This window comes from Podarcis vaucheri (assembly GCF_965113315.1).
Source record: "Podarcis vaucheri genome assembly, chromosome: 10".
Classification (NCBI taxonomy): domain Eukaryota; kingdom Metazoa; phylum Chordata; class Lepidosauria; order Squamata; family Lacertidae; genus Podarcis; species Podarcis vaucheri.
In genome coordinates, this window is record NC_138748.1 from 50,181,407 (window position 1) to 50,206,202 (window position 24,796).

General features: G+C 43.0%; 1 protein-coding gene and 1 long non-coding RNA gene across 10 annotated transcripts in view; one reads left to right on the forward strand and one right to left on the reverse strand.

The window, feature by feature from the left end:
• Window positions 1–24,796, reverse strand: part of CHST11 (carbohydrate sulfotransferase 11) — a 223,360-nt gene that overhangs the window by 80,366 nt on the left and 118,198 nt on the right. The window lies entirely within an intron of this gene.
• Window positions 10,928–24,796, forward strand: part of LOC309542126 — a 32,513-nt gene continuing 18,644 nt past the window's right edge. The window contains exons 1-2 of the long non-coding RNA XR_014224105.1: window positions 10,928–11,201; window positions 20,146–20,263. This is a non-coding gene — a long non-coding RNA (uncharacterized lncRNA). The remainder of the gene's footprint in view (window positions 11,202–20,145; window positions 20,264–24,796) is intronic.

Below are 24,796 nucleotides of genomic sequence, written 5' to 3' on the forward strand. Positions count from 1 at the left end.
TGCAATCTTTTTGTCCATGTCCTTTGATTGTGACTCCCTTCCTCTCTTTGGTTTTGTTTAGAAATCAGAGTTAAAAACTTCAAACTGCCTGCTATGGAGCAATGGTTTTTTCTGAGCAAGGCTGAGCACGTCCCTGGAACGGTTCCCATGCAACGTGATTTCCTTCCAGAACACTGAGAAAAACAGTTGCTTGAAGTGGGTGACCACATACGCACCTGCTTCACCTTTTGCCCACATGACTGGAATTTTAAGCACAGCATCTGTTGCCTCCGCCACTTCCCCCAAAGCACCTACTTGTGTATTCCTGGCTGCCTGGTTTTTATTATTATTATTTGTTAGACTAGGAACGAAATCACATGGTAGTGTTAGCCAAATCTGAATTTCAATTCTCATTTTCACTCTCCCCATACCTTAAATGCCTCAGCTGGTATCCTAGAAGCACTGCATAATTCAGCCTCTCCAGAGTCTCACCTGCTCAGGGGCATCACATTTTGGTCACATCTTACTTGTTTCTTAGGTGTGAACATCCTGACAGACTGAAAGGCCTTGGAAGTCTGTTCAAGCTTGCAAGATAACACCTCTTGCTCAGTCTCTAATACAGCTGTGAATCGGCACCAATGGACCAAGAAACCATGGCTTGCACCAAGTCCAATTGCTCACTGTGCTAGTCCTCTGTTCAGGTAGCACTCTAATAGCTGCAATGTTAAGGGGTGTTTTTCCAAATAATGTACATCCAGGGTACTCAAAATAACTAAGATAAGAACCTTAGACCAAAAGAATGGTGAGACTTACACTACCAACATTTCTTCCCACCCCAACAACCAGCGTTTCAGTGTTCTATCTGAAGGTACATTTCACTCAATGGCCATCTTGTTCTTTGTTCTAGTATTTCCCTACATTGCTCAACCTAATTACTCCTTCCTTCCTTCCTTCCTTCCTTCCTTCCTTCCTTCCACATTTATCTGCACAGAAGTGTAACAGGCCCACCAAGATATGCAGCTATGGCCTATGCCTTCTCCTTCAACATCACTCCTTAGCCCTAGGTCTACACCTTGGTGACAAAATCCTGCAGTTGGATGAGTTCCATTTGGAGATAAATGAGCAGTCAATTGCAGTTCTTTTATGCTGTGGTACTTTTTGTTAATGTTGGCGGTACAGAAAAATTTGTAAGCAGGAAATACATCCCTGGTGCACATTCCTAATGTGTATTTGTATTTTTATCACTGACTTCAAAAAGGCACTTCAAGCACACGTCTTAAAAAAAACAGGCCAGAGTCCAGAATTACTAAAATGTGATAGAAAGGGAACTGTGGACACATATGACAGAAAACCTTGCACATTATTTGTTTTCCCTGAAAACGCCCAGAGGTTTTTGTCATAAATAGCAGTGTTTATTTGGAGCTCCTTTTGCTAGTAGTACAAAAGCTAAATGACAAAAAAAAAAGATCAGAAAGTGTAGCACTTTGCTTTCAGAAACTGGGATAACTGACAGGCACATTTAAATTGGTAACTGCATCTACAGTTGCAACTTCTATTCACTCATAAGAATTCTAGGTCTCCTCAGTGGCACATTTGCCCTGCACCTGTTGTAGAGATGTGTGAAAACGTACACACAGCACAAGTGATCTTTGATCCATGATGCTTCCTGACCACCCCCTGAATATAGACCAGTGTGGACGTTTTAGCATGCAAAAAGAGATTTCATGCTATTGGAAGGAAAGGAAAAGGGTATTTGTTTTTGCACAAGATGCAGTCTATGTTCCCACTCTGTTCAAGAGGAAGGGCAGAATTTAATTCAATAAATAAGTATGAATAATTCTGCTGGATTCTGTTCCCACATAGACCAACCTGATGCTTATAGGATGCCTGCAAGCAGAACATGAGCACAGCAGCCCTCTCCTGCTCAGGATAACTACTGTCTAGCGTGCTGCCTCTGATCTTGAAGATAATATATCGCCATCATGAATAGCGACCATTAGTAACTTTATCCATGAATTTGTCCAGTGCTCTTTTAAAGCCATCCACATTGCTGGGGTGTGCATTAGGCTGAACATGCTTTATTCTAATGCATCGTTTTATTAAAGAAACCTGTGCACAAAGAGACTTATACAAACAGGCAATAAAAACTCTCTGAAAGGACAGTGATTGATATCTTGAAATAAAGGTAGCTGACATTTTCACCACACCTTTTCTGCCACTCTTTTAAAGAAGCTGGAATAGACTGAGCCGCCAATCCTTTACTGAATGCATCGCCTCGCAAATTGACTGTGGTCAATATTCAAGAGTGCAGCACCGTGTCTCAAGGAGTGAGGCGTGGAGAATCTATAATTTGATTAAAGGGAGTGCTAGGTTTGCAGCAGCACAAAGTGTAAATGTGTTGTGTACCATAAGGGCAACACACAAAAAGAAAGAACAGGGGGGGGGGACGAAGGAGGAAAAGGCAGCAAAATCACAAAAGCAACAGGGCAAATATTGAGTAAGAACATCAAATAGGCATAATGTGTTAGGGCACAGCACACACACAAAAAAAAAAACACATCACAGACTCCTAGTGCAGAAGAATGAGTTAAAATGATTGACTTGCAAATACTGGACCTATGTCCAAATTCTATCATAGCGGGGGCGGGGGGAGTTAATCCACCAGGACCACAACACCATAGAGATGCATGAAGATGTTGTCTGTGGGTACAAATCTGTCAACAAATAGCAATATCTCACTGGTATTCTAACAGGCCTGTGAGGACATCCACTATTAGTGTAGAAATATAGTCCCAAAGGGATAAATTCTGAAAACCCTACTAGGTCATAAAGCATCACGAAGGATATTTAATTACACGTCAGTAAACAATTCCCTGTCATCATATTCAACATGTACTCTAACGAGATGCCAGCCAATCACATTTTGACATATGTTTTAGTATAAGGGGCTAACTACACAGAACATGAAACTGTAAGGAATGGAGCCTTAATCCTACAGTTTTGTTGCTTTGGTTTTTTTAAATAGAGAAAAGCGTCCAGGAGGATTTTATGCAGAGAAATGGTGATGAAGAGAGGTACTTTGTTTTCAATTTGTCTACTCTAAATCTCTCTCTCTCTCTCTCTCTCTCTCTCTCTCTCTCTCACACACACACACACACACACACACATTTGGACCTTTGTATTTGCGGCTTGCCTCTCTACACAAGGATTCAAAACGTGTGTTTAAAATATGCTCTGACCCTCCAGAGGTGGGTGTCACTTGTGAAGAAGCAGAGATGGTAAGTGAGGAAAATGTTACATACCCCTCTCCTTAAACCACTTACTCACTGACACCGGCGGAGGAAGAGCATCTGGGGGGAGCGCACCGCCCCCGGCAGCGCGATCCCAGTGGGATGCCATCGCGGCTGCCTCCCCGCCTGCGCTGGGTGCCATGCCCCTGCAGGCGGCACGCCATGCCCCCAGGGCATGCGCCACACCCCCGCCTGATCTCTGCCCCCCCCGGGTGCTAGAGCATGAAGCTCTGCCACTGCTCACTGAACCACCCCATGCTTTTTATTAAGTATTAAGCATCCATTTCAGTATGTAGGTAGCCTCTTAAGCAGTGGCGTAGCGTGGGGGGTGCAGGGGGGGCGGCTGCACCGGGCGCAACATCTGGGGATTAGGGTCAGGGGGCGCAAATCCACGGGTTAGGGGGCGCAAATTACTTGCCTTGCCCCGGGTGCTGACAACCCACGCTACGCCACTGCTCTTAAGTCTCTTTCACATGGAGGCACAGCAAGCTGAAAGTCTCTTTCCTGTGGCATATTCAGCAGGAGAATGCATCCACATGAGCAGAACCAATCACAGGGCTTTCCCATATGATTGGTCCAACCCACGTGGCATGTGTCATTCACATGCAGCATTTAAGGAAGCAGGTCTTATGCCACTTGGGCCTCATTCAGCGCATAATCCCATTCAGGCTGTGAATGTTCTACCATGGGTATTGTATATTGCTTGCCCCAAGTAAAGGTGGAGTACTCTTTATTCTTTCAGAACCTGTCCCCCTCCCCAATAAACCTCTTAGAAAACATGGAACTGTGCTCTCATTGACATATTACGCTCAATAATATATAGGCATATTTCTCAAGTTAAAGACCTCCGAGTTCCAAACCCAAGAGCTCCTTGACACTGGAATGCACTACTTTGAAGTGTGATGGACTCTTGTTCATTGGAAGCTTTTGAACAGAGGTTGGAGGGTCATCTGTCAAGGATTTTTTAGTTGTGATTCCTGTATGGCAGGATATTGGACTAGGTGACCCTGGGAGGTCTCTTCCAACTCTACAACACTATAATTCTATTATTCAGAACCATTCTCAATGAGTGTGGCCTTGATACAGAATCAAGCAACACTCTCTGCCTTGTTCTTATCTGTAGAATAAGAAGAGTGTGACCCACGTCTCTGGGTCACTGCAAAGATGAATGCAATGGCTTCTAAGCACTTTTCACATAATAGTAGGTAGATGCTACAATATACAGTGGTACCTCGGGTTACATACGCTTCAGGTTACACACTCCGCTAACCCAGAAATAGTGCATCACGTTAAGAACTTTGCTTCAGGATAAGAACAGAAATCGGGCTCTGGCGGCGCAGCAGCAGCAGGAGGCTCCATTAGCTAAAGTGGTGATTCAGGTTAAGAACAGTTTCAGGTTAAGAACGGACCTCCGGAACGAATTAAGTACTTAACCCGAGGTACCACTGTACAAAGCTTCTGCAGTGGCCAACATCTGTCACTTGGAAGGCTAAAAAGAAGCATGGGCCAAAGTTTCCATTCATCTGTATACCAGATTTTGCATTCCAACCACGCCGTATGCAATGCTCCCTTTTACAGCTACAAGACGCTAAAACTATTAGTGCAAATCGACTCCTTCCTTCGGCCACAAACTGGATTGATTCTTCCCATCTCTAGTTCAGATTTGCAGGGCTGGATTTAAGTTCTCATCCATTTCAAATCCCATCAACCGAATGTTAGCATTGCGCTATATATAAACATTTATCAACAGAAACGCAGGGATTATTAAATAGCTGGAATTGTTTCAGCAGTTTCCTTTTAGTCATAGATTCCTTTGCAAGACAGTCAAGCTGGTCACAGGACTTCATATGGCAGGTGGGAGGGTAGCAGCTACAATGATTAAACCAGGAGTCTAGGATAAATTTAACCACAAATCTCTCATTCTGCAGCCATGTTACTGATGGCAATTACTTACGGCTAATGAAATTGTTGTGGTGGAAAATTACCATATTTTTCTGTGTATAAGACACCCCCCCATGTATAAGATGCCCCCTATTTTGGGGGTCTCCAAATTAAGATTACACCCCTTAGCACTACCCATGTATAGTCTTATACTCGGGAAAATACAGTAACTATGCTGCCTGTGCCAGGTTTTAAGGATACTGGAGTGCCCCCCCAAGCCTCTTTCAGACCTCTGCCCTTTGTCCTTGTGCTTTACTGCTGTAGTTTTCTTTATTCCCCCCCCCACCCCTGTAATATCAGCACAGCTTCTTGTGTAACATGCAGAAGTTAACTTTCAGTTTAGTTCCATGTTGAAGGTCTCTAAAAGCAGCTAAGGTAAGGCGGGAGAGCCATCAAAATGTGAAAACGTGGAGAAGAGACCTCAAATATCTAAAACAGGAGTGTGCTCTCTTGGGGTGATGCTTGTCCCCTTTTGGAGCACTGTGTGCATGGACATCCTATATATAGGCAGTAAGACTCTTCTGCTTTTGCTCCCAGGATCTGATATCCAGTTACACGCAGCCTCTCTGAAACTGGAGGTTGCATACAGAGATGAGCAAATGCTTTCAATCTATATCACTTCTACATGTGAGGAAACATCCCAGAAGCGTGAAAGCCTGTGGAGAGCAAATTCTGATCCGGACATTAGTCTGGAATATGTCAGATCGTATTAGAATTTCCTAATTTTGACATACATGCAGCAAGGACGCTCAGCTAAGCTGAAGTCTGGATGCTGAAAAGTCTGGATGCTAGTTGAATAGATATGTAGTGCATGAAAAGCTATCATTTTGTAAAGGGATCACAAAATGATGTGCCCCATATTTATAGAATATAACACTTTGTATGTAGAAATTACAAAACTGCAGTTCACAATAACTCTGCAGTATAGGTGCAGCTAATAATATAGTAGTACATCTCCAGGCCTTCTAATCTGTTAATATGCACCCAGTCTCTTGAAAGAACAGTAATTGCCAGTTGTCTTACAAGCAATCATCTCATCAAGAGAAGGGTCAAAAAAAATTTTTTTTATAATGGCCCAGGAAGCTGACTGCAGAACACCACCTGCTGCAAATCTAGTCCAATCTCTATAATATGAAGGAACAAGACAGAAAATTGCTACATTGCATGATCAGAGCTGCCTTGACATTTGGTGGAAAGACATAACTATAAAGCTTATTTACTACACCGGGTGCCACAAGGAACACTTTTCTGCTTCTTTTTTCTGGAGGGATTTTTAAAAAATAAAATAAAAATAAATGATTATTAATTGCTTTCTAGCTTTGCTCCTAATGGGCAAGAAGTAACTCATCATGGATAGTTTAGTTCAAAGTGATTTAGGAGAAGCACTTTATTGCAAACTCGTCAACTTTAGGGGTTTAGTATGGCAATCATTGCTTAACAGGAGCAGCTGCCGAGAGCAGGAGAAACAAAAATGGCTATTATCCTCCTGGGACATGGAAAGCTGACAGCATAATAATCTCAGAAAATTTTTAAAGAACCCAGCTTTAAAAAAAAAAAAAAGAGCACAGCAGCAGCAGCAACTCTGACATTGCAATGGGTGCCAAGTCATTTAAAAAAGAATAGAAAAATACTTAACAAGATTAGCTTCTATGACATTCTTTGCAAATGATGATGATGTTTGCTTTGACTAATTTCTGTATCCTCCAACTCTACACATTTTTTTTAAGGTGAGGGCTACTGTTACCTAATGGCAGTAGGGGCTGGTCTACTAGTCCAAATGGAACTCTGCCCCACCAACCTCGTTCTGCCTTCAGCCAGGCTCAATCTGCCTGCTTCTTCACTTCTAACCAGCCCAGGTTATAAGAAGCCTGCCCAGTGCTGGATTTACGTATAAGCTAAACAAGCTATTGCTTAGGGCCCCACCCTCTTGGGGGCCCCCAAAAAGGGAAAAAAAACACCTGGATGTACATTTCCAAAATATAAGATAAAAAACCCCACATAAAATAAAACCTACATACAGCAACAGTGTTTTGTGTTGTGTAGTCCATAAATTACCATATTGCATATATTCAACACAAAAAACAGCGACATTGTTGTTGACAAAGGACAGCTGGACTTATAAAGGGCCCCATTACCTTCAGTAGCTTAAAGGTAAAGGGACCCCTAACCATTAGGTCCAGTCACGGATGACTCTGGGGTTGCAGCACTCATCTCGCTTTATTGGCCGAGGGAGCCGGTGTACAGCTTCCGGGTCACGTGGCCAGCATGACTTAGCCGCTTCTGGCAAACCAGAGCAGCGCACGGAAACTCCGTTTACCTTCCCGCCAGAGCGGTACCTATTTATCTATTTGCACTTTGACGTGCTTTCGAACAGCTAGGTTGGCAGGAGCAGGGACTGAGCAATGGGAGCTCACCCCGTCACGGGGATTCAAACCGCCAACCTTCTGAGCAGCAAGTCCTAGGCTCTGTGGTTTAACTGGTGATGGAATACCAGAATGAGTTGGCTCTGCCTGTCATTGGCTCTGATTCCACTTCTGGATGGTCTCCATGCGTTCTGCTCTCTGAGTCCCAATGGGCACCAGCCACAACTGAGCCAGACACTGAGCTGTAAAGGAAGCACCTGCTTCAAATCAGCCCATAGCTCACCAAGTGCTCCCTGCCCTCAGCCCAAGCCCTCAGGTGCAATATAGGAACAACAATAATCCCAAAATAACGGAGTTGGAAAGGACCTCGAAGTTCACCTAGCCCAGCTCCCAGCTGATGCAGGAAACCCACAACTACAGCATCCCTGATAGGTTGGACATCCAAGTCATGTCTTTAAAACCTCTAATGAAGGACAGTCCACCACTTTCCAAGGCTGTCAGTACCACTACTGAACAGCTTGTATCATCAGGTCAGTGCCACATTTCATAGAAGCATAAAACTGTAGAGTTGGAAGGGACCCTGAGGGTCTTCTAGTCCAATCCCCTGCAATGGCAGGAATGTCAGCTAAAGCATTCATGACAGATGACCATCAGATTTAGGGTGGTGCAGGAAGTTCCCCTGCACAGGGTGCTGAGCCGAGGAGGTGCAAAATGGAAATGGTTCATAATTAAGAAGATCCATTTGGGGACGCCAAATTTTTGCCTTGCACGCAGAGCCATATTACTAAAGATTAACAAAGTCCATTCCTGATCAGATCATTCTTCCTAATGTTTAGCTGAAATCGTCTTTCTTGCATTTTGAACAGACTGGTTCTGAAGCAACAGAAATGTGCACATCATGTATGTGGCACCCCTTAAAATATTAACATACAGCTATCATTCCGCTAAATCATCTCTTCTCTAGGATAAACATGCCTGTTGTAACGCATACTAAGAGTTTCAACATTTTAAAGCGCTATATAAATAGTGACGTAAGCGCCTGTGTGATACAGTGTCTTGGGTTTCGTTTGTTTTTAAACGAGCAAACTAGGGGATACTGTTTGTTAAAGGGCACTGAATTTAACTTTTATCATAACTTAACATGCATCTCGAAGGTCTTTAGGGGTAGTCAAATGCTGTTCAGTCTCAGCCAGCATGACTACTGGTCAGGGATGGTGGGTGCTGTACTTCAACAACATCTAGAGAGCACCACATTAGCTACTACTGCATTAGATTCAATCCTGCCTCCAATTTCAAAATTCAGTGACAAAGCAAAAAAACCCCAAAACACTCCCAGAAGACCAATGGTGCAGCCTGACTTATATTTTAAAATCACTCTTCACCTTGACAAGGGTGTGTGTGTGTGTAAAAGTAGCAAGAGAAAAGCAGATGTCCACAAAAGGCATAGAGAAGAGCCCACAGGAGAAGACAAGATTTTAAAAAGCTGAAACAAAATAATATTAGTGTTTGACGCAGTTATATAATTCAACTAAACACACACACACACATCTCATTACAACTTTCCCCACCCATTTTGACCCTTCCAAATCTCCTCAGACTGAGGGAAAGTCCTGCCAAAGTCATTCATTGCTTAGTACAAGTGAATCACAATTTCCCTGTGATGAGGCAGGACCTGGGGCCGAAAACAGGTAAATGCTGCAAGTTGTAGAGTTTGAAAATACAGACGTCGGGAAGAGGGGGGTAGATTTAATGGAATTATGGAATTAAAAATAGTACTTCCAGGATCCAGAAATAGCAATAATTGATTGCTTGATAAGTAGCCAGTCTTAAAGGGGTGCAAGTTTTCTTTCCAAATTACTGCCAAACTCTCTTACTTTGCAGGGCAGGATTCTCAATCAGCATGAGGCACTCACGTGGGGGCAGGAAAATTAGACAGAGAATAGGGAATATATCTTATTCCAAAAAAAGAAAAGAAATATGTTGCCAGATAATCAGCATATCATTAAAGCATGTAAAAAAATGAATATTTATGCAGTCTCATTGACATACTGTACACCATGTGAATAGAACTCGGGATTCTTTCATTTGGTATGGTACAGGATTCTCATACCTTTCATAGCTTCAAAAGGAGGGAAAACTCAACAACTATATCCTCACCTGTGCCACTGATGCACTGATGGGGAATGCTGCATGAGTCAGAACTCACCCCTACAAAAATAACATAATAGTACAGAAACCCAGGCCTGAGGTCAGCAGGACGCACCATCTTTTGGCTCCTGCCACGGTCAAGCAGGTTCACCGATGATGCTTGCTTGGTGTTCTTCATTAGAAGACTGCCTAAGTATAGGATCTGCCATTTTAATTACCCATAATGCCATTTTATTTTCCCACGATGTCCCAAAGCGAAGCCATATATCAGTGGCATTGTGGGAAATTGAAATGGTAGCTCTTGTACGTCACTTCCAACAGGTAAGCTGCAGAACAGGCTTCCTCAACCTCGGCCCTCCAGATATTTTGAGCCTACAATTCCCATCATCCCTGACCACTGGTCCTGCTAGCTAGGGATCATGGGAGTTGTAGGCCAAAAACATCTGGAGGGCCGAGGTTGAGGAAGCCTGCTGTAGAAGGTTCACTGATGTTGGATGGAGCCCATCGGAGGACACTTTGCCCAGAGCCGCCACATCAGCCTTGGAGCTAAAGCCTTTTCTAACTCTTGATGGATATTAATTATAGCATGATATTAGTTTAAATGCTGCTTATATGACAAAACAGCTTCTAAACCTATCCATTCTTAAGGAAATCAGCCCTGAGTGCTCACTGGAAGGACAGTTCCTGAAGCTGAGGCTCCAATACTTTGGCCACCTCATGAGAAGAGAAGACTCCCTGGAAAATACACTGATGCTGGGAAAGATTGAGGGCACAAGGAGAAGGGGACAGCAGATGGTTGGACAGTGTTCTCAAAGCTACCAGCATAAGTTTGACTAAACTGCGGGAGGCAGTGGAAGACAGGAGTGCCTGGCGTGCTCTGGTCCATGGGGTCATGAAGAGTCGGACACGACTAAACGACTAAACAACAACAGCCAACGTGGTGATTCTAGATGCGGTTGGACTCCAACCCCCATCAGCGCCAGTAAGCATGTAGAGTTATCAGAGATGAAGGAAGTTATAGTCCACTTGTAACTGGAAGGAACCCAGTTGCCTATCCCTGGGACACAATGCCTTAAAAAAGGCATAGCTCACTGGCTGGAACACTGAACAGGAGCATTCCACTCTATGACATTTTGCCGCAGGTCCCACTCAGAGAGGATCTTTCCAGCTTCATAGCTCTCTTACTGTGGAGAACGGTGGCTTAAGTATATTTTATTTGCATAGAGTGCTAAACATCTGTCAAAGAAGACATGTGTCGTAGTCCTGTTGCCGAGCAACAGCGTGCAGAGCTTGGTGGAATGTGAGGAAAGACTAACAGAAGATAAGTGTCTCTGAGAGACACTTGGTGGAGCCAGCATACAAAGTCAAGTCCATTCTGAGGGTCAGGCAAATAGAAATCCACATAGTCGGATAATCCAGAGGTCAGGGAATCCAATGGTCATGAAGCCCAAGGTCAAGATGGAGACCAGGAAGCACCAAGGTAGGACCGGGAACCAGAGGTGTTGTTTCCAGCTGAGAGCTCTGTTGAAGAAGGCTGAAGCCATCTGGTTCTCATCAGTGCCTTCTCCCCCATGTTCTCAAAGGCCGATCAGCTGCAGCCTTCAGGCTGTTCAGCAGGTGAAACTAACTCCTGGCCCATGACAACATGTGGGTAGAAGCTTTTGCATTGATCCCAACTGGTATGGGAGGACCCTTAGAGGAGGTGGCAATCACACCAAGCAAGGTCTCCTTAAAGGGAGCCTTGAGATAGTACAGTCCTTGCATAAGGGCTATGCTACTTCAAAAAACAAGTGTATGAAGCCATCCAGAGAAATCAATATCAAGATGAATGAAAGAGATCCCCTCCCCCTTTCTTTGAGCAACACTTCAAGCATTGGAAGACATTTCCCTACGATTTAACATTATTTTTAGCACCAACTGTTAATACGCTTACGGGTCTTACATTTTCACTACAGTTACTGCTACAGAGTTCTTGTTACTATAACTGACAGTTTGCTGGCTAAGCCCCATAATTAGGTGGTGAAGTTGTTTTCTTTGCCATCTGGATTTCAACCACTTTCAGAAATGCCATCCTTTGAATAACTACCCTGCATTGCTCAGAAGCACGGAGGAAAGTCACGGGAAGAATGGAGATATCTTATGAACAGACCATTAGGGTTGCAAACTCTCAATCCACCCAACTGATATACGAAAAAAACAAAACAAAACAGAATTATTATAAAGGTAGCCTTCCTAGAAGAATGCTGCCATGGGGGAACCAGGAGAATCTTCCTGATGCTTGGAAGCAGTATGTGGAGAAGAATACAAGACCTGTATGGTACTACCATTACAAATGATAATTTGAGTTCCAACAATATGCTAAGCAATTGCACCAAATACATGACTCTCATTCCCATTTTCGTGTGTATCATGCCAGAATGGGGAACTTGTGCTACCTGTGGGTCAGACTTGGCCTGCCAAGGGTCTAAATTTGACCCACAGGGCCATTTTCCCCATCGACATAGTTGATGTCAGTTGTGGGGTGGGCTCTGATGTGGCTTCAAAGGAATGACTGGGAACCTGAAGTGAGCTCCTGAGAGTTCCTCTGCTTGAGAAAAAGGGGTGCGCATACCTCTTGTCAAGTTTTTCCATTGCTTCTGTGTAAACCACATAGAGCTTTTTATTATATCAAGTGGCAATTTTTCCATAAATAAATATATAGCATACAAGTGGAGGTTTAGGTTGGGCTAGGATTCAAGCCCAGGTCCACATCTAATGTGCTACCCATCAGATTTCTTTAGTTCACTGGCTACTCCAGCTACTTTGATCTTTTGTGTAAAATCTTTTTTGTCTAGGTAACGACAAGGACACCATCAACAAATGTTCTGGTAGCACCTGATGCTATAAAACTGCTGAAGCTGTTGCAGTAGATGTGATCAGTCCTTTGATTGTGAGCCTCCTGGGAGGATGTCCATATATAATAAATGTTTATTTTTAAGTCAGTTATGAAAAATGATGAATGGTTAAAAAACAAAAAACTAAGCAACTCAGTTTTGCTTTTCTTCTTGTAATCTATACCTCAGAAGACAAATGTGTTCATTTCCAATAATGGTTCTTGTGAATCCCCTGCTATGCTCAGAGCCTGTCAACACACTCAAAGTTAATGAGCAAAGCGAAAACAAACACACACAGGAGTAGTAATACTATTGGAGCCAAGTTAAAAGGATGAATTATCACTGGTTTTTTATTCAGTCCTGTATTTTGTGCTCCTGAGTTGTGGAGATAGCTATAGGCTTTTCGGCTCATAGACTCAGGGAAAAGAGCTTCAGTACTAAAAAGCTAGATTTGTACACCATTAGCAACAGCCAATAATATGGCTTCCAGAGGCCTCTTTCTGTTTGCTTATTTCTTCCTTTGATTATCCCACCTCCTTTTCTCCAAGGCTTGCTGTCCAGGGAACTAGGTGAACATTCTAGCCCTTCTGGAAGACATACTTTGTAATGTAGGAAGATCCTTGAGGTGGTGGCATTGTGACATAGAGAGGGGAGACCTCCGTATCACCAGCAAATGTGGATTTATCCAGCAGTGATACGTGGGGTGGGGTGGCGCCACCCTCCTGACACCAGCATTGCTGCTGATTTACTGGAGAGGGCTGGACTGTGGAAAGGTCAGGGCAGCATGGGTGCACCATCAGGAGTGCCAAGTCTGTAGCAGCGGCAGTCCCACTGGGGCATTTGTGCAGCCCCAACGTTGTTGCTGCCCCACCACAGTCCATAATATAGCAAGGACGTTGGTGTTGGGATGGTGGAATTGCCAGGGCTTGAACCCAGGATCTTCCACGTACAAGAAATGTGCTGTACCACTGAGCTAAGGCCCTCCCCATACTGGTCATGTAAAAGAGCCCCAGTTCCCTCTTTGTCAGAAGAGGATGAGCTGGTGTCGTAGCTCTGGAGCAGGGTATTCCTGGCACTAAACAGTGAGGCTGTGGAATGCTTGCGGTGGCAAGTGATTTAAATCGGACAAAGTGGAGGAGAAATTCAATTTAGTCCACATTTAAAGCCGAATCTTTAAAAGCCCTTTCCAAAACAATATGCAAACCAAAACACAGCTAGAAGAATCAAAATTTGCACATTTTTGCGATACAGTTCACCAACCAAAAAAGGTGTACAAATAATGCATGCATTTGTGTGAATAAAAATATCCGTAAAAAGATATTCATGAAAATATTATACAAAAATGCATATTAAGGTTAATTGCTTGCAAAAATGTGTACATGACTCAAAACTGCATATAAAAATGTGTTTATTAGGAGAAATTCACACTATAAAATGCTGGTGAATTTTCATAAGGATAAAAAATTGCAAATTGCTGCAAAATGTGGTGAACTGAATTTAAGATTGGAAAAATGAACAGAATCAAAACTGGCATGTCCTTCTGTAATAAGAAGGAAAAGGAACCTATATTCTCCCAATGCAATGTGTAAGGTGTCATTGCCATTCCTCAGTGTGTTTTGATGCTCCTCATACACTTCTGGTTACATTGTCCTACAACCTAAGTGTCCTACAGCCTAAGTGTTTATCTTTTAGCCCTATAGACTGATCCACAGTACAGACAGATCCACTGCAGCCACTAAAACATGGGAAATTCCACCAGGGTTGTGTGCTGTTTCCAGTGGCGTAGCGTGGGGGGTGCAGGGGGGGCCAGCCACACCGGGCACAACATCTGGGGGGCGCGCTCGCACTCGCAGCTCTCTGCCCCTACCTGACTCACTCACTCTCTCCACGGGTTAGGGGGTGCAAATTACTTGCCTTGCCCCAGGTGCTGACAACCCACGCTACGCCACTGGCTGTTTCTTGCTTCTCATGTTGGCAGGTGCATGAAAAACTAGATAACTGTTGCCACTTGTCTCTGCTCTGTAGGCTCTTCAATGAAGACCCCCCCCCAAAAAAAACCCCACACGTTTTTACATTTTGTTTAATAGCACATCAGAACACATGATGAGAGCTTCCTTAACCCCTTTCAAATAGTACAGCATAAATTAATTAGGAAATTCTGAGAGTCCCATTACATTCACATTAGTGTCATTTTAGTTCATCTCGATTAATGGCCTGGCACTTGGTACTCAATGAATAAATTAATGATGGGCCACTTCAGCTTAAGTAGAGATGGTTGCCCTTTGTTGAAAACTAAATGTTTCTCCAGGTCATAGCTGGATTGCTGGAACTAGCCAACCCGCCAGCCTTAAAACTACAAGACTGGTGTGGGGCTGTTTTTGTGACTTCCTTTTTGATAGGGAGGTTATCTTCTTGTCCACCACAGGAAATGGGCTTCCTCTGACAAAAGGTTCTTGTATTAATTTACAAGGCATTTAATAACTTGGGTCCAGGACACCTCAAGGACCACCTAATTCCTTATATTACTGATTACTGAGCTCTTTGCTGGAGTCACTGTTAGTGTTAGCTCAGTACTGTGGGCCCAGCTTTATGGAACTTCCTTCCAGTTGAGGTCAGACTTCCTGTTGAACTTCCAGGGTCTACTGAAGCCCATCATCATCAGCAGCAGCAACAGCAGCATTATTATTCCCAGCAGGCATTTTAACTAAAGTTAGATTTTATCATTTTTATCCATTTTTACTTTTTCAGTATTGTATTTCTTGTTCAGTTCACTATTGCAGTTAAGTGTTACATAAATTGTTTAAATAAAATAATACAAAACGGGATGTTTGAGCATCCGAATCTATTAATCTGATTCTTCAGAATCAGAGCATTCCAACTCAAAACATCTAATATAAGCCCACTTTGAAAGTGTAAGTTCTAGAATGAAATGCTCACCCCGTATGAAGAAGCAGAAGAAAACTATTTCCTGTGTCAAATATTTAAGGGCATATTATTTGCGTGATACTCACATATCATTCTATTCTTCTACAACAGCTGTGACAGACACAAGTTGCTTCCACTTCAGAAGAAAACGAAAACACATTCCAGATTGCCGTTAAGTGGCACATACTTATTTTGCACACATTCTAGCTATGGTGTAAAGCAGTATATAAATGCTATGAATTAAATATAAGTAACTAGCTCTAACTGAGATGTTACACATTACAACCATGTGCAAATTAGCATACCCTGCAAATTAGGATTACACTTCATGTTTCTGATGAATCGCCCTTTCCCAACAACACTTGTGCTATTATTAGAGAGAATCGGCCAATTTTGGTTTCTCATTTTTCACATCTTAAGTTCAGTTCTCCACATCAGTTTGCCATTTAAAAAAAAAAAAAAGTTGCAAATTCAACCTTTTGTGAAAGCTCAACAGGATTTTAGTGTGAATTTCATCTAATGCACATGTTCGTATGGAATTTTGCCTAATATATACATTTTAAACCAAACAGTTTTCCCTAAGAATTAAGTTTTCCCTATTATACTGCATTTTGTATGTTATTTTCACTAATGCATGCAGATGTATATGCACACTTTACCCTAGCCTACGCATTTTTATACACATTACCTGGCTGGAGAAGTGCAAATTTTGAAGGATGGCCATGTTCCGCTTCACATTTGTTTAGGAAAGCAAATCAGGTAGTTTGACCTTTTAATGCAAACTGAATCCAATTCCCCCCACTCCCAGCCAAAATTAAAAAAAAAGGTTAGTCTTTTAAGTGCCACAACACTTTATGTTGCTTTTGCTGAACATACCACCGCAGCTACCTCTCTGGAAATTGTACAGGACTTTTCTAAATTATTTTAACTGACTGGTCATTTGATTCATAGCAGAGATGACAAACATCCCTGAGGAATATCCAGATTATTCACACACAGACAGATAGTCAGAACCCTGGGTGGAGGTTCCACTCATTTCCTGCCCCACCCTCTTCCTTGGTCATTTCTGTAAGAAAAACAAGCCAGTCCATTGACGTACTTCATCATACTTGGAATGTCACTGGGCAGCAACACATCATCGTTACATATGCAATAGAATTTCTGAAGTCTGAAATAAAGTAGACGGCTATTCGTGGCCTCAGTACATACATACTGCTAATATTAAAGATGTGAGACTAGATAGGATTTTAGAGTGTGAGGAGGCAAAGAGCCTTTTCAATATCACTCCAGGCAACAACACTGGTAGGGAAGAGGAATAATTCAAAGGAGGTGCTTCCAATCACTTGCTTTCTTTCCTTGCTCATTCACAATCCATGCAATCCATCTTTCCCTTGCTTTCCTCCCTCAGGTAGTCCATGAATATTGTTTAGCAGGTGACCTAAATCAGAGCATGCACCACATTCAGGGCACGAATCCACACATCCCACAGTTTAACAGGCTAAGTATGGGTGGTAGCAGAAGTTGCTCCAACACAGGGATAGGGAAGCTGCAGCTCTCCAGATATTGTTGAACTACAACTCCTGTCATCCCCGGCCCCAGGCTGCCTGGGGCTGCCGGTGTCCAGAAACATATGGATGGCAACAGGATAGCCATCCCCTACAGAATACAGCACTGTGTCTGAAAACATCCTAAGATTATCAAGAAATGAAAATATTTACTGGTAAGTGGTGGGGGATATAAAAAGGACCGACAAGCCAATGAAAAAATTGCTCACACCCACAAGAAACCCAGGAAAGAGTTGAGACCCACTTGAAATTATTCTCTGCTTTTGAAACAGAAGCAGGGAGGACATTATTATGCAATAAAAAATGACATTTAGTAATAGAAGTTGCAGAAACGTTCTGCTGGAACAGTTGAAGAACTCAGACAGAAAGTATATTATTACTATTATTATCATTATCATTTCCTATTAAATTTTCTAGTCTCTTTTTGCCATGGCAACTCAAGGAGACCTACAATATTTTAAGTGATAACAATAACACATTAAAACCAGCAATAAAAATATATATAAGCCAATTCTATTTTTTAAAAAATCATTAAAACATCCCACCTATGCAGAAAGGTCATAGAAAGTTAAACGCTAGAGGCCTGATTAATTGGGGGGGTTTTGCCTCCTGGCATCTAAAAATATACTCTTTCTAAGCACACCAACAGTTCAATGTTTCATAGCATTATAGAGTTTGGAGGGACCCTGAGGTTCATCTAGTCCCTTGCAATGCAGGAATAGGTAGCTGTCCTTTATGGGAATCGAACCTGCAACCTTGGTGCTATCAGCAAAGATCTATCCAGCAGAGTCAGAAACATTCCCACTGCTATTTATCACTAAAAAAAAATACTCTTCATTTCTTGAGAGGGATTTGATGAGAGGGAGAGTTAAGGCACAGAGGGACTTGATTCAGTTTGCATTTAAAGGTGAACTTACCTAATTTACACTTTCTGGAACACTATAAAAACTGAAACGCAGCCATCCTTCAGAATTCACACTTCTCTGAGAATTAATGTGTACAAAAATGCATATACTAGGGTAAAGTGTGCATTAAAGTGCATATATGAGTGAAAATAACATACAGATGTATTATATCTAGGAAAACCGCTTTGCAAGAATTGGAACCTTAGGAAAATTTTCGAAGAGAAAAATGTATATTGGGAGAAATCATCACTTAAATGCTGGTGAATTTTCATGAGGGCTTTTTTAAAAAAAAAAAAATGCTAACTAGTGTGGAAATGTGGAGAGCGGAATTTAAGATTGGAAAACAGAGAAACTGAGAAAAACAAAAAAATGGCATCCTAATATATGTCTTGGGAATGTTGCATCTCAGAGGATACAGAAGTGGCAATGTTGAGAACCCACTATTCAGTGCTGACAAAAACAAGAATACAGTGGTACCTCAGGTTACAAACGCTTCAGGTGACAGACTCTGCTAACCCGGAAGTAGTACCTCGGGTTAAGAACTTTACCTCAGGATGAGAACAGAAATTGCATGGCGGCAGCGCAACGGCAGCAGGAGGTCCCATTAGCTAAAGTGGTACTTCAGGTTAAGAACAGTTTCAGGTTAAGAAAAGACCTCCGCAATGAATTAAGTTCTTAACCAGAGGTACCACTGTATCAAAGAGACCACCGTTTTGAGTGAAACATGACAAAATTGGCATCACTACCAAGTCGGATGTGCCATTCAGAAATCCTTACATCCCAGCATTGAGAAGGCTTATAAAGCACTCTTGAGCTCTCCCAAATGAGGTCACAACCATGCTGTTTCCCTTCAGTTATTTATTTTAAAGGGGGGGGATCTCTTTCTCAAAATAGCAGCCATGACGACTAAGGCACAGGCCATGTTCTGGGGATTAAAGGACTTCCCAGGGTTAATGGCTTTGAGCAATTTATTCCTCTAAGGCAGTCATTAATCCCTCAGAAATGCCACACGCCTTCAGTTGTTTTGCTTGCATACTGACTGGTGTAAATACAGTACCATACGCCATGCCCTGCAGGGACCCAAATGTACACATTAAAGCAACCAGAGCATATATCGAAAATTGTTCAGAAAAGATACATGGTCCCCACCAATCCAATCCACAAGAGCTGGTTAACTTTCCCTCGGGTTACTTTTAAACTTTCGCTCGGAAGTGTATAACATTTCAGAATGCCTTATTAATTGGGATGTACCAGCATCTTATTTTAAAAGCACAGCGCTGGCAAATGGAAATATTTGAGCAGCCGCTATTTAGAAAGAGTCAATATCCCAAGAAGAGATACCTTGGTTCACAGATTTAATTACACTGATAACGGCAGGAAGAGCAAGAATCAATTATTTATTGAAACAGATTAAAGGTTCATTCTTTTGCCCCATGTATTTTCTTTCAAGATCATTTACACTTTGTTTCAAGATCATTACACTCTGCCATGTTTCCCCCCCCCCAAAATGCCTACGATAGACTACAGCCTACCAAAGGAAGCCAAAAACTCTGTGAATTAAGGAAACCCAAAGATTATTATTCACCATAGGGCTGGAAACACACTGTCTAGCCCATGGGTAGGCAAACTAAGGCACGGAGGTCGGATCCAGCCCAATCGCCTTCTAAATCCAGCCTGTGGACGGTCCGGGAATCAGCGTGTTTCTACATGAGTAGAATGTGCCCTTTTATTTTAAATGCATCTCTGGGTTATTTGTGGGGCATAGGGATTTGTTCTTTATTTTTTCCCCCAAAATATAGTTGTCATCCCCCACAAGGTCTGAGGGACAGTGGACCAGCCCCCTGCTGAAAAGTTTTGCTGACCCCTGGCCTAGCCAAAGGAAAAAAAGGAGCCATGCTTCAGAGGGTTGGTGGCACAACCCAGGGACTTTGTTGGGCATATGGGTTAAGCTCAGAACAGATGTCAGTTTCAATCTCTGTTTCTCAGTTTCTGACCTGACATTCATTTCCCCACATCCAGTCTGCAATTAAAAACCAGCTTTTCAGCATGAATTTCTCCCAATATGCACATTTTTTGCAAAGCAATTTTTGCTACTATAGTGCATTTTGTATGTTATTTTCATTGTTAAATGCATTTACATGCACCCTTTCCTCTAGTCTTTGCGCTGTTGGGCACATGACTTGGTTGGAGAGCTGCACTGCAAAATTCGGAGAAGTGCGAATTTTGGAGGCTGGCTGTTTCCATTCACATAGCATTTTGGAAAGTGCAAATTTGGTATGTTCTCCTTTCAACGCTAACTCATACTCTCTCCCCCCCCCATCCCTAGTTCAGAGTCCCTGACATCTGCCTCTTAAACTTTGGAGAGCTCTTGCCAGTCAGAGCAGGCAAGACTAGATAAGAGGCCAATGCCAGCTTTCTGTTCTCGGTTCAGCAAGATTACTGGAACAGGACTTGTTTTAGTGAAACCACATTAAAAGAGGTTTCTCATTATTTCCTGTGCATCTTGATCATTTATGTATTTTGGATTTTCCAACATAGTTAAAATGGCCAATTGGGGGGGGGATATGTAGCTCGCATGGGTGAAATTGACCAGGGCAAAGGATATTTCTTATAACACGGACAGCTCACAGCTACAGCTTTCTTCTATTTTATCCTGCAGCATTTAGACTGGCGCTTTGACAATCACAAGATGAGCATTTTGATAGCAAAAACAGATCTGACCACACTTAATATTAGCTATTTAAGGTCTGTTCCTTTTATCTGGATAACAAGATGGTAGTAGACTGTTGTGTTTTTTTAAAAAAAGCACCAGTACTTGAGTATGCATGTTTTCATCATTTCTAACGTTGACAACTACAAAAATAACGTTATGTGGCACCTAGGAGCTGCTCAGAATTGCACTATTTTAAATACTGCTTTTAAAATTCAGGCAGCGCAAACTGCAGAAAGCCAAGCAACATTTGTCCTAATGCTATGACCTTCACCCTGGGGGACCTCCGTTCCATTTACATTTAGAAAGACCGTTATGCTCTGGAGATGTTGCTCCAAGGATTTCAGCTTCCAATGGGCCCTTGAGGCAACGTCTCTTTTCTCCAGCTACTCAGCCAATTGTAAATACTTAATGCATTCAAATGACCTGAAAGCTCCCACTGTATGTCTGTTCTGGCATCCTAACCTCCACACTGACATCAAGGTTCTGATCCCAAAATATATTGCTATCTAAATAGAAGCCTCTCTGAAGGGATGTTTCATAAGCAAAAGCACATTTGTGGCAAAGGCTAAGGTCAGCTTGGACAGAAGAGACAGGGAAGTTTCTTCGTCTCCCCACTATGCACGTCCCTCAGCCCATTCTTCATCTGTCGCTGTCATCTCCCAATGGCAGACTGTACGTTTTGCCCTTCATCCTCTAATTGAATTAATAATTACTTCCTTTTACTAGTCCCCTTATGGCTGATCACAGGAGAATAACACATTTACAGGAAGGATGGGGAAATATTATTACTTTGTTAGCATTTGCATTATTCACAATAGTAGCTTAGCACTTGGATAATACTAGTGGGAGCTGCAACAAAATGGAGTGCTCCCCATTCAGGATTCCAGTTACTCCATTCCATTTCCCCAGGGTTTTGTGGTAGGTGTGGGTGTAGCACCCAACTGTCAGTCAGCTCTCCATGGCCATTCAACCATTCATTATATTTTCCTTCCCGTCCCATAGACTTTTGGTACACTTGCAATTTCCCCAAAGCCTCCACATTCTTCCCTTTAGTGAGCAAACAGCGCAATCTTGGCTAAGAAAAGTAATAGCACTCAGAATCCAAACACCAGAAATAGAAAGAATGCTATGTAAAGCCTATAACACATTCCATCTTCATCAGCCTCACAACAACCGTGGAGGGTAGGCAAATCTTGCCTCCATGTTGCAAATGAAGGGAGCAGGGGTGAGGTTAAGGAGCCAGTGCTTGCCAAAGACTATCAAGTGGCCAAGATGACAATTCACATCCTTACAAACTCAGTTAATTCAGAAATAAAGGTAAAGGTACTCCTGCCCGTACGGGCCAGTCGTGACCGACTCTAGGGTTGCGCGCTCATCTCGCTCAAGAGATCGGGAGCCGGCGCCGTCCGAAGACACTTCCAGGTCACGTGGCCGGCATGACGAAGCTGCAACTGGCGAGCCAGCACCAGCGCAGCACACGGAAATGCCGTTTACCTTCCCGCTAGTAAGCGGTACCTGTTTATCTACTTGCACTTAGGGGTGCTTTCGAACTGCTAGGTAGGCAGGAGCTGGGACCGAACGATGGGAGCTCACCCCGCCGCGGGGATTTGAACCGCCAATCTTACGATCAGCAAATCCTAGGCACTGAGGTTTTACCCACAGCGCCACCCGCATCCCTCTAATTCAGAAATAAGTCCCTTGAATTGTTTCCAAGGAAATATGCCTAGGACCAATCAGGTTGCAGGCCTCTGCCCTACCCCAGCTGAGTCTACTTTTGGATACCAGCTTAGCATTAGGCTTCAACCTTTTCCAAATCTGCTGCTAGGATGGCTAAGCAATGGCTTTGATAACAGTTTCATTTGGAAGAGAAATGTGATTTTCTCGAGAGGGGTGGGTGGGTAAGAAAGGGGGTCTTTAATTTGTGTGCGATGTTTTGCTTCATGTTCCACAATATACTTTTAGTACTTTGTGGTCTGAACACTGAGCAGATGTGATTTAAGAGTGGAAAATTAGGAACACCCTTCTCTGAGTTTTTCCAGGCTGCAGAAATGCAAAGCTGGCTTTTGGTATATTATAGAAGTGCCAGCTGTGGTTTGGTGGGAATCCTCAAGGTACGGGACTAGGACAGGGGGAGAAGAGGAATTTATTCTGGCATCAGAATTATATCACTGAGATTCTGCTGGCACAACTGATTCTCATGAGCTTCCTTGAGGTAGAGCAGACCTGGCACCAGCGACTGGCCAGAAATCAATCTCACTTAGAGAAATGGTGGGCACCTTGGGCTTTTTCCCCACAGCCTTACTTACAAAATGAATTTGTCCAATCCTCTTTTATAGCCACCCAAGCTGGCAGCCATTACTTCCTTGCATCTCTGGGCCAAACCTCACTTTAAAGGCAATTGCACGCCATTAGGATGTTAACAGGGATGCGGGTGGTGCTGTGGGTTAAACCACAGAGCCTAGGACTTGCCAATCAGAAGGTTGGCAGTTCGAATCCCCGCGACAGGGTGAGCTCCCATTGCTGGGTCCCTGCTCCTGCCAACCTAGCAGTTCGAAAGCACCTCAAAGTGCAAGGTGTTATGTACTGAAGTTCTCACCCTGGGCCAGCAGGGGGATACTGTAGATAGTTCAGGTCCACATATGCAAATAAGGGATCGAAAGGGATCGAAAGTAATGTGATTGGATAGTTATAGAAAGTTGTTACAGTTACTTTCTAGTGGAGCTCTATATAAGCAGGCTGGCTGAACCCTGCAGTTCAGTTCTGTTCTGGCCTCTGAATAAACAGGAGCTGTTTGCAGAATTGCTGTGTCGTCTGATATGTTCACCCACAACTTAACACAAGTAGATAAATAGGTACCGCTCCAGTGGGAAGGTAAACGGCATTTCCGTGCGTTGCTCTGGTTCACCAGAAGCGGCTTAGTCATGCTGGCCACATGACACGGAAGTTGTACACCGGCTCCCTCGGCCAATAAAGCGAGATGAGCGCCGCAACCCCAGAATCGGTCATGACTGGACCTAATGGTCAGGGGTCCCTTTACCTTTACCTTTAGGATGTTAACCTTTAGTCTATGGTAGGGATGTCCAACAGGTAGATCATCATCTACTGGTAGATTGTGGGGTGTCCGTGGTAGATCGCAGTAGATCATTGGACCCGCCACAAAAAAGTTCAACAACTTTTGTAGATCACTGCCAGTTTTTTTATAGTCAGAGCAGATCTCAGTCTCTTGAAAGTTGGACACACCTGTTCTACAGGTTGTGTCATATTTTAAAAAGAGAAATAATAAGGAGCTGCAAGGTGCTGCAGTCTTGAGAGGGGGGTGGCAGGGCAAGATTAACCTCAAGATATCTGCATCAACTACTTTTACCCTTGCAGCAGGGAGAGAAACAATCTAAGGCTAAGCACTCCCTTCCCATCCATCCCCAAAACTGCAATTCCCAGTAGCTATTTTTTGCTAACACACACACCAAATTATACATGATTGCATTGTAGTGTAGCCCTCAAGGAAATCCTCAGGCAAGACTCCCAAAAGTCTCAACAAACTAAGCTTTCAGTTCAACTGGGAACAAGCCTTTTGTAAAAGCTAATGGGTCGTGATTGCCACACAGCAAGACCCGGAAAACTCAGCAGGCACAGCTAGCAACAACACAGTTTTCTTAGTATCAAATCAATCCTTTCCTCTTCACTAATTTGATCCTTGGAGAAAGATAGAGAGACGAACAACACCAGGGATAGCAATTAATGTCCACAGTCACATTTCCTCAGCAGGGGCATTTTTAAAAGTTTCCAAAGGTTGTGTATTGAACTGATGTCGATGTCCAAAAAGAAACTCTGCCCAGATCCTTAGCTGCCTCTATTACTCAATGATTACGGTTGTGCAGAAGATGCCTAGTTGCTTTGTCAGACTTTAAAGGTCAGGACTTGACATTAGAAGTTGCACATTAAACATATCCAGACTGTTAAAAAGGACTGGAAATGCAACATTTTGGATTTTGACTAACGGAACCTAGGGGTGTAGTCATCACTTAACAACCCTTCCTTGACCAAAATAAAAAATCGTGGCAAAGTACCTCTGGTGTTCTGTTCAAAAGAAGCTC